We start from the raw sequence: 11,238 nt of genomic DNA, 5'->3' as shown, positions 1-11,238 counted from the left end.
ATGTATACCTAATTTTTTTATGCACGTTTTTTTATAATAATTGTAATGATAATATTATTTTATATTTTTATATTATTCAATCAAAAATTAGAATAATAATGTTTTGAAACAGAAGTTTAATAAATTATAAATTTCCTCGAAATCCAATGATTGTGAAAAAAGGAAGAGCAAAATACCAAATTATAAGGATCCTATATTATACAAGCTTAAACAAATAGGCTCGGAATCAGAGGAGAGGTGCTAGCAGGGTTAGGTACCTATAGTAGCGGAAAGTAACGGAATATCGGGAATTTTCACGCATAATCAGTTTTCAACAAAATCGATTTTTTATTTTGCTGTAACTCAAAAACAAATCAATGTAAATACTTGAAATTTTCTCAAAATGTTTATATTATCCTTATCTATTTACGATTAAATTAAAATATTTTGACTTTTTTTAAGCTATTTATAGACAATTGAAATTTGGCATTTCGAAAAATCTTTAAAAATTTTTAATAGAGGGTTTATTATAAGTTGTAATTATCGTAGTAAAAAATAATCAAAAATCATTAGTCACAATTTTTGTTTATAAGTATTTAAAGTTCAAATGTTTACAAAATATGTTAAAATTGCAAAAATTCGCAAGGAATCTTGAAGTTGAAAATTCATATAATTTTTTTAATTTATATCTAAGGTTAAAAACCCAACACAAGGTTCTCCATAACTTGTTCTTTAAATAACTGTAAAAAAATCTCCAGCGTCAATTTAGAAAACATTTTATGACTGTATGAAATTTAATTTTTTACGAAATCGCGTAAAATAACGATAAACCCTAATAACGAATTAAAATATTTGTTGTTACTTGTTATTTAAAAATTATATAAGTCGTAGAAAGTTGAAACTTTTACCAGTACCTATTCGAGAAAATTTAAATGTTTAGGGGTAATAATAAAATATATCCTATATTCCTATAGACTGACAAATTATCTCCGATCAGAATAGTTTTTCGTAACAATAAACCTGTCATTGCATTCAAATTTAACTTATTCTTTATAGTGACTTACTCTCCACTTCTACTATACAGTAGAGCGATACCCACTTGCCCACCTTTTTTTTTTAGATTTGTTTTTAAAGTTGCTACTCATATTGAAAATGTTCATCCTTTTGAAAATTTGAATATTAAACATTAATGCATACCAATTTTGTAAACTAAAAAATGGCCTTGCCTTCAGGATGGACTGGATGGAGTATGCAGAATATCAACACTAGATTAAGAGTTAAAGACGCCGGGAGTAAAATAAATTGCCTCCTGTAGCCCCGTTAGACACCAATTCGTGTATTATTATTTAACACTATCAATGAAGTATTCAAAATATTATGTAGATTAGTTTTAAGCTGTTTATGCCATAAACTTATTAACACCTGCAGTGGTGGCTAGTCAGGGATCTTTGAGACAGTGGACTCACCATAAAAAAAAGTAGTAAAACAATAAAAAATTTTGAAGAAAATTGTAGTACCTATAATTTAATATTTTTGTCTATTTGGAAAATAATTATGATGGTTTTCGATATTAATATTGATTATTGATAATATTATAATATTTTTACATTAATAATGAGAAGACGGGTGTGATTCAATAATAATACGGGCGAAAAATATCGATAACAACAACTAATTACTAATTTATGCGATGCCAATGGCAGAAACTTTGAATGAGTCTAGTCTCAATGTCCTGAACAACATCTATGCAATCTACCCCGCCCTCCGCCTTGTCGTGCATATAAAATTTGTATAAGTACACAATTGAGTCTCTCGAACGGCAGACTCCCGAATAAATTTAAATGTCTGGCTAATAATAATATTACAACATAATAATACAGTATATAATCTATGGATATGGATCTATCATATTAATCTATCATCTATGGTAATCATCAATCTTCGCTATTCGGTTGTAATAATTTTAACGGAGAAAAAAATAGACGTACAAATCGTTAAACCGTACTTTAATATATATAATATTTTACACACATATTATGCCGTTCTGTTCAGCTTATTTTTATGAAATATCTCAGTATCTTCAATTCGAAACGTGGTAAAGACGGACGAGGAAAGGTGTTCCTGGGTCGGCGATGTGGTTACTGAACGTGTGGACATTAAATAAGACACAACTAAGTTTCACAAAAAAAATCGATGTTTACGTGAGTTTGATTTTCTATACTTTTGGAGCTTTAATTTACTTTTTTAGACATAAAATAAATACATACTTGTTGCACCGGACAATCTGCTACACGCCGGGTGACGTATATGTACCTATGCATATTTTATTCCTGAACGCGCGATGCATAAAATACGTGAGACCAAAAATACCTAATCGTCATATTAGTATATTACCAGACCCATTTTATATAATAATTTATATTTATATTAATTGTATGAATAAGATTTTTCATTTTTAACCGGCCGAGTACCCGACTAATATAAGTTTTTTTTATCCCTAACAAAAATAAAAAGTTTTCCGAAAATACGCATTAATATTTTTTTATATAATTGTTTGAATTTTGAATTTTTAAGACATTGGATATTCATTTCATATTTCTGAGATAACTATTTCTGTTCAACCGATTTTAGTTTTTTTGTAGTAATTTAAAAACGAATTACTATAGTTATTTGATAATTTTAACAAATGTTAATGTTTGCATTTCTTATAAATATTATAATTTTCAAAATATTTTGACTATACACTTATAGGATAAAATAAACATAGCGTAATACCATAAATAGATGCATTTATATATATATATTTATTAATATCGAAAATTATCTGAGCATATTAGTTAGAACTTATCGATTAATTTTAAAAACAGTAAAAATAGTATGAGTATGTATTATTCCTAAACAGGACGGTATACCGAAACGGAAATGATATGTGACTATATGTGTATAACGAGTTGAATGTGAATAACTGCTTGTATTTAGAAATTAATTTTATTGATTTTGTAAGTCCTTCTTTATTATACGTATATCATAATCTATTAACTATTTAGTATGTAATATCAGTTTAATGATTAAATTTTTAAATATTTTTAAAATTATTAATCATTTAGTTTAGCCAACCCGTAAACTGCTGTATAGCTACTATAGTAGGTGACTACAATACTACATGTAGACTAAGTTAAGTATGTCACTATAACGAATTTGTACAATTTTAATTCAATGTATAATGCATTAATGCATTGTGTACAATGTAAAATTATGCTGGTCGAAGATGGTCTTATTTGTTGGTGAGAAATTTTACTAAACAACTATTGAAATAATAAAATTATAATTTAAAAAAAAATTCAGGATATACAATTATTATGGTTTTACGTATGAAATTAATTAGATGCCAAAAGTTTCGTATGCAAGACAGCTGAAATATAAAAATAAATCCTATAATATCACAAAGAGTTCTATAAAAAAAACATATGATCTATCATATTATTACAATATTTTATCATCCGTGGCAATCGACAATCGTCATCATTTGTAGGAGACGATTAACCATTCTAATAATTTTATTGAACAGTCGTCACACAACAGCCTTCAGTACATTTCAAGTGCTCTCATTTTCATAAAAAATTTCAATGTGATTTCATTCCGAAGCGTATAGAAGACAAATGAAGAAATAAACTAGCTGTTTCTTCGGTGGCTGTGCACGTTTGAACTTTAATATGGCACAGCTTGATTTCGCCGAAAAGCGTCGAAGGATACTTACGTAGGTTAATTTTCCTATAATTTTGGGGGTAGTAATAAATTTACTATTTATACATAACATAAATATTTATTGACTTCTACAAGCTGTTACTCCGATGACAGACCTATATTTTCTTTTCGATCGTCCAGTCCAATGAAGTGGTCAGCAACCGGCGGGTTATTGTATAACGACCCGTTTTAAATTCTAAAACACTGAAATTTTTTTTTTTAATATTTTATTATTTTAAAGTTCTAGATAATATTTTTTTTCATAGTAAATAATTTAAGAATATAAAATTTTTATTTTTGTCTGGTCCGCAAACTGTTTTTAATTTGTGAATATGGCATGAGAGTTCTAAAAGGTTAAAGTTAAAAAATAGTCAAGAATAAAATTAATTCGTCAATTATACCTTGGATCCTGATCCTGCTACATGAATGTATATTGATTTTAAAATTACTTAGTTTTTTTTTCTATCTGTTATGAATTCTTGTAGCAAATATGATATATTTAGTACTTTGGGTGGATAATAGTAAAATAAAATAAAAAATTTCAGATCTTGCCATAATATCGGAAAAACTGGAACCATTACGCTATATACTTGTATAATTTCGACAAAATTAATTCATTTACTAAGTTTTAATTCATAAATGCTAATCATAAAATGTTGAAAATTTTACCAACTGTCTACATTATGATTTCTTGTACATTGTATAATTATAAAAACATTTTAACAATTTTAAATAATTAATTTTTTTTTTTTTTTTAAGCCGATAAAAATTATTGATAGCAAATATGATTTAAAATTTAATACAGTGTCACTAAATTACTGCAGTAAAAATGTATTTTTTCATCAGATATTTATATATTATTGTCTTTTTATATACAAATTTAATATAGTAATTCTCATTAGTTTTATTTAAATATAACAAATATAAAAGGTTTACTGGAAAGTCATATTATTTTTTACGACTGAAGTTCAATATTTTATGACTTATTGAGTATTAATTTTTCATCCCAAAAAAAAACTATTTCTTGTAAAACGATTTTTATATTGTGTTATAGACTATACTACTATACATAGTTTAAAAACAAATAATCTTATACACCGATAACATAAAGTCTTAACTAATTTTGTATGAGAGTATTTCTTATATATGTTATTATTTTAAAAATATTTCCAAACTATATAAATATAAATAATGTTCTTTATTTTTTTATTATTACAAATTTTTAAAATTTTTAAAATGTTCAAATTATTTTTTTCATTAGTATTCATATAAATATTTTTTTTTATATCTATAATTTTAAAATGTTTTATAGGAATTCTCGTTAGTTTTTTTAATGCAAAAACAAAAATAAAATGCTCACTGGAAACTTATATTATGACTGTTTGAAGTTCAATATTATATCATTTATATATAAATTAATAAAATATGCGTTTACATCGACTACATCACCCGGGTAGCGGATTTTTCATAAAAATGAATATATTTTATTTTAAGTTTAAAAAGTAAATTGATTACCTAAAGCATTGACTAGTGACTAGGTACTATTTGTTACAAGAAACTACAATAAACGAAATGTATGAATTTTTTTCTATTATGATAGGTGTCTTCAGACACAATATCTACAGACAGAGGTAATTGCATTTAATGTAATAGATAAGTAAGATTAAGTTAAAACACTGCGCGTGATTAGAATCAAAATAATGCAGAAATAATAATTTAGAAACATAACGATATTAATCATAATTCTTTTTTTAAAATACTTAAAAATATAATTATTTTTATTTAGTTCACTATTTTTAGATTATAGATTAAATAAAATAATTTGTAATCATCTTCATTAGAATAAAATATTAATACTTTGCAATATCTATAAAGATTTGGTCTAGTTTATATGTTTCAATTTTACGTTAATATGTCAAACAGCTAAAATAGAAAAAAAAAGATCGTATAATATCATAAAGAGTTCTATAAAAAAAAAACCATAGATTTATCATATTATAATATTCGTCATCTGTGGCAAACGACAACCGTTGTCATTTGTAGGAGACGATTAACAATTCTAAAAATGTTATTGAATAGTCGTCAAACAACAGCCTTTAGTACATGACAAGTACTCTAATTTTCATTTCGTGCTGTTTATTTTCATAAAATGTAATTTTATTCTCATTTAGAATCACGACGAAGATCGATGTGAAGAAAATTTGCAGTTTCTTCGGCGGCAGTGTACCACTACGTATAGACTGAAGATTGACACAACTCGGTTTCCCGGGAACAGTCTACGATTACGTAAGTTTTTTTCTTATTCTTTTTTAGAATTAAATTTACATTTTAAACTTAAAATAAAAATATTTATTTATATGAACCATCGGCTACCCGGACGATGCAATCGACGTAAGCACATATTTTATTCTACTATTCACGCCGGGTGACGTATTCGTATGCATATTTTATTCCCCAACGCGCAATGCATAAAATACGTGAGACCGAAAATACATAATCGTCATATTACCAGACCCATTTTATAGAATAATTATTTATATTTATATTAATTGTATAAATAGCATTTTTCATTTTTAACCGGCCGAGTACCCGACTAATATAGGTTTTTTTTATCCCTAACAAAAATAAAAAGTTTTCCGAAAAGACGCATTAATATTTTTTTATAATTGTTTGAATTTTGAATTTTTAAGACATTGGATATTCATTTCATATTTCTGTGATAACTATTTCTACTCAACCGATTTTTTTTTTTTTTGTAGTAATTTAAAAACGAATTACTATAGTTATTTGATAATTTTAACAAATGTTAATGTTTGCATTTCTTATAAATATTATAATTTTCAAAATATTTTAACTATACACTTATAGGATAAAATAAACATAGCATAATACCATAAATAGATGCATTTATATATATATATATATATAATAATATCGCAAATTATCTGAGCATATTAGTTAGAATTTATCGATTAATTTTTAAAAACAGTAAAAATAGTATGAGTATGTATTATTCCTAAACAGGACGGTACCGAAACGGAAATGATGTGACTATATGTGTATAACGAGTTGAATATGAATAACTGCTTGTAATTATAAATTAATTTTGTAAGTCCTTGTTTATTATATGTAATAGATTATAATCTATTAACTATTTAGTATGTAATATCAGTTTAATGATTACATTTTTAAATATTTTTAAAATTATTAATCATTTAGTTCTGCCAAACCGTATAAAACCGTTAATAACCGTTATAAAATTATAATTTAAAAAACAATTCAGGATAATATACAATTATTATGATTTTACGTATTAAATTAATAAGATACCAAAAATTTCTTATGCAAGACAGCTGAAATATAATATTGAATCCTATAAAATCACAAAGAGTTCTATAAAAAAAACATTATTATAATATTTTTCATCCATGGCAAACGACAATCGTTGTCATTTGTAGGAGACGATTAACAATTCTAATAATTTTATTGAACAGTCGTCAAACAACAGCCTTCAGTACATGACAAGTACACTAATTTTCATAAAATATTTCAATAATTTCATTCCGAAGCGTAAAGAAGACGAATGATGAAATAAACTATAGCTGTTTCTTCGGTGACGGTGCACGTTTGAACTTTAATATGGCACAGCTTGATTTCGCCGAAAAGCGTCGAAGGATACTTACGTAGGTTAATTTTCCTATAATTTTGGGGGTAGTAATAAATTTACTATTTATACATAACATAAATATTTATTGACTTCTACAAGCTGTTACTCCGATGACAGACCTATATTTTCTTTTCGATCGTCCAGTCCAATGAAGTGGTCAGCAACCGGCGGGTTATTGTATAACGACCCGTTTTAAATTCTAAAACACTGAAATTTTTTTTTATTTATATTTTATTATTTTAAAGTTCTAGACAATATTTTTTCCATAGTAAATAATTTAAGAATATAAATTTTTCATTTTTATCTGGTCTGCAAACTGTTTTTAATTTGTGAATGTGGCCTGAGAGTTCAAAAAGGTTACCGATCATGCATTAATGATGAAATTGCCAAGATTAAAATAAAGTCGTTATAAGTACACTTTAGAATTTAGATCCTGGATATGTAGCGAAAAATGTATAATGATTTTACAATTATGTAGTTTATTTTCTGTCTGCTATGAATTCTTGTAGAAAATATGATCTATTTGGTACTTTGGTTGGTAAATAGTAAAATAAAATAAAAAAAATTCAGATCTCGTCATAATATCGGAAAAACAAAAAAGCTGAAAATATTACCATATTTATATGGTTTTATTTTTTGGTGAAAAATTTTACCAAATAACTATTGAAATAATAAAATAATAATTAAAAAAAAAAATTCAGGATACACAATTATTATGGTTTTACGTATGAAATTAATTAAATACCAAAAGTTTCGTATGCAAGACAGCTGAGATATAAAAATAAATCCTATAATATCACATAGAGTTCTATAAAAAAAAACATATGATTTATCACATTATTACAATATTTATCATCCGTGGCAATCGACAATTGTCGTCATTCGTAGAAGACTGTTAATAATTCTAATAGTTTTATTGAGCAGTCTTTTAACAATAGCCTTTAGTGTATGACAAGTGCTCTCATTTTTATAGAGTATTTCAATAATTTCATTCTGAAGCGCAAAGAAGACGAATGAAGAAATAAGAGCTAGCTGTTTCTTTGGCGGTGATGATGCACGTTTGAACTGTAATGTGGTACAGCTCGATTTCGCCGAACAGCGTCGAAGAATACTTACGTAAGTTAATTTTCCCATTATTATGGAATATCAAATTTATCTTTTATACTTAAAATAAATATTTATTGACGTGTACAAGCTGCTATACTTGGATGACAGATTTATATTTTATTTCCAATCGTCCAATGCAATGGCCGGCAACCAGTGAGCTATTGTCTACGGCCCGCTTTAAATTCTAAAACGACGAATTTTTTTTTTTTATTTAAAGTTCTAAACAATATTTTTTTTGCATAGTAAATAATTTAAGTATATTAAATTTTTATTCTTTTCTTGCCCGCAAACAGTTTTTAGTTTGTGAATGTGGCCCGAAAGTCCAAAAAGGTTGACCACTGGTCCAATGTATAAAATAGCCAAGAATAAAATTGAGTCGTCAAGTATACCTTGGATCCTGGACATAATAGCAATGAATGTATATTTATTTGACAATTATATGTAGTTTCTTTCTGTCATAAATTATTGTAGCAAATATGATCTATTTAGGACTTTGGGTGGTTAATAGTAAAATAAAATAAAAAAATTCTTATCTTGTCATAATATCGAAAACACAAAAAAACAAATGTATTATTACGCTATATATTTGTATAATAACGACAAAATTAATTTATTAATTTAATTTTAATTAAAAAATGCAAATTTTAGAATTTTGAAAATTTTACCAATTATCTACATTATGATTTCTCTATAGGTAAATTGTATAATTTTAAAAGCATTTTCATTATTTAAAACAATTTTTTTTTTTTTTTTTGTATTAAGCCGAAAAAAATTATAGATATGCAAATATGATTTAAAATTTAATACAGGCTTCTTCATCAATCGTTCACTAATTTACTGTAATAAAAAATGTATAGTCACGGTATATTTTATAACCGTTTAAAATTAAAATTTTGATTGTATTCGCAGGCTAAATTTATAAAATGTTCAAATTAATTTTTTCGTTAGATATTCAGATATTCATATAAATATTTTCTTTTTATATCTACATTTTAAAAATATTATATTGGAATTCTCATAAGTTTTTTTTTTTCAAAAACAAAAATAATATGTTTACTGGAAAGTCACATTATTTTTTATGACTATTCGAAGTTTAGTATTATACCTATAACTTATTAAATGTTTATTATACACCCACCCTAAAAATAAATATTTTTTCTCAAATAATTTTTATATTTTGATATAGTTCAAAAATGAATAATCTTAGATACTTAAAACTTTAATTAAATTCTTACGAGAGTATTTCTTACAAATAGTATTTTTTCAAAATATTTTGAAATTATGTATATTTACGATATTATATATTTTGTTATTATTTAAAACATTATTTGTAGGGACATAAAAGTTTTTTGTACATGTTATACTATACGTACACAATGACATTTTTGACATACGTAGATTAATCTTAAGATATTATTTATTCAAATTATTTTACGAAAGGGTTGTACCTATTGACTAAAAAGTATATAACAAGAATATAATACGGTATAAATTATATTTATTATTTATACAATATTATAATAATAATTATGATAAATGCAATGTTTTCGGAAAAAATGTAACTTGTCAAACTTTACACAAAAAAAAAATACTTAGCAATATCAATCAACATATAATATTATAAGTCATAATACATCAAAATTATACTTATTAATGAAAGTTGACTGACTGTCTCTTTCAAATTCAAATTTCATACACTAATTACAGTAATAATAACTTAATCACTAATGTATAAAGCAACACTGTAATAATGACTTCTTTATCTTCAATTTAATGTAGTTTTTGATTATTTTGTAAAATGGTACTGAAAATTGAATTCCTCAAAGCATTGACTAGGTACTATTTGTTACATGAAACCATAATAAAGGAAATGTATGAATTTGTTTCTATTATGATAGGTGTCTTCATGTAAGTTTACATGTAAGAATATGTAAGATTAAGTTAAAGCACTGCGTGATTAAAACCAAAAGTATGCAGAAATAATAACTCAGAAACATAACGATATTAATCATAATTCTTTTTTTTTTAAATATATATAATAATATAATTATTTTTGTTTAGTTCACTATTTTTATAGATTAAATTAAATAATTTGTAATCATTTTCATTAGAATAAAATATTAATACATTGCAATATCTATAAAGATTTGGTCTATAGTTTATATGTTACGATTTTGTTTCAATTTTACGTTAATATGTCAAACAGCTAAAATAGAAAAATAGATCGTATAATATCACAAAGAGTTCTATAAAAAAAAACCATCGATTTATCATATTATAATATTCGTCATCTGTGGCATACGACAATTGACGACATTCGTCGAAGACTACTAATAATTCTATAATAGTCTTAATGAACAGTCTTACTGTCTTCAGTACATGACAAGTATTCTCCTTTTCATTTCGTGCTGTTTATTTTCATAAAATATCTTTATACTCCCATTTAGAATCATGATGAAGATCGTACGAAGAAAATTTGGAGTTTCTTCGGCGGCGGTGCACCACTCCGTATACACTGTAGATTGGTACAACTCGGTTTCCCGGGAAGAGTCGACGCTTAAGTAAGTTTTTTCTTATTATTTTTTTTGGGATTAAAATTATTTTTTAAACTTATAAAATATATTAATTTATATGAACAATCCGCGCTAGTCGGACGATGTAGTTAATGTAGACGCGTTATTTTATTCTCCAGGGTCCAATGAAAAAATAGTACACAATGCCTACTTATTTTACTCATTAGT

This window comes from Rhopalosiphum padi, chromosome 2 (genome assembly GCF_020882245.1).
Source record: "Rhopalosiphum padi isolate XX-2018 chromosome 2, ASM2088224v1, whole genome shotgun sequence".
Lineage (NCBI taxonomy): Eukaryota > Metazoa > Arthropoda > Insecta > Hemiptera > Aphididae > Rhopalosiphum > Rhopalosiphum padi.
Note: the sequence above shows the minus strand (reverse complement) of the source record.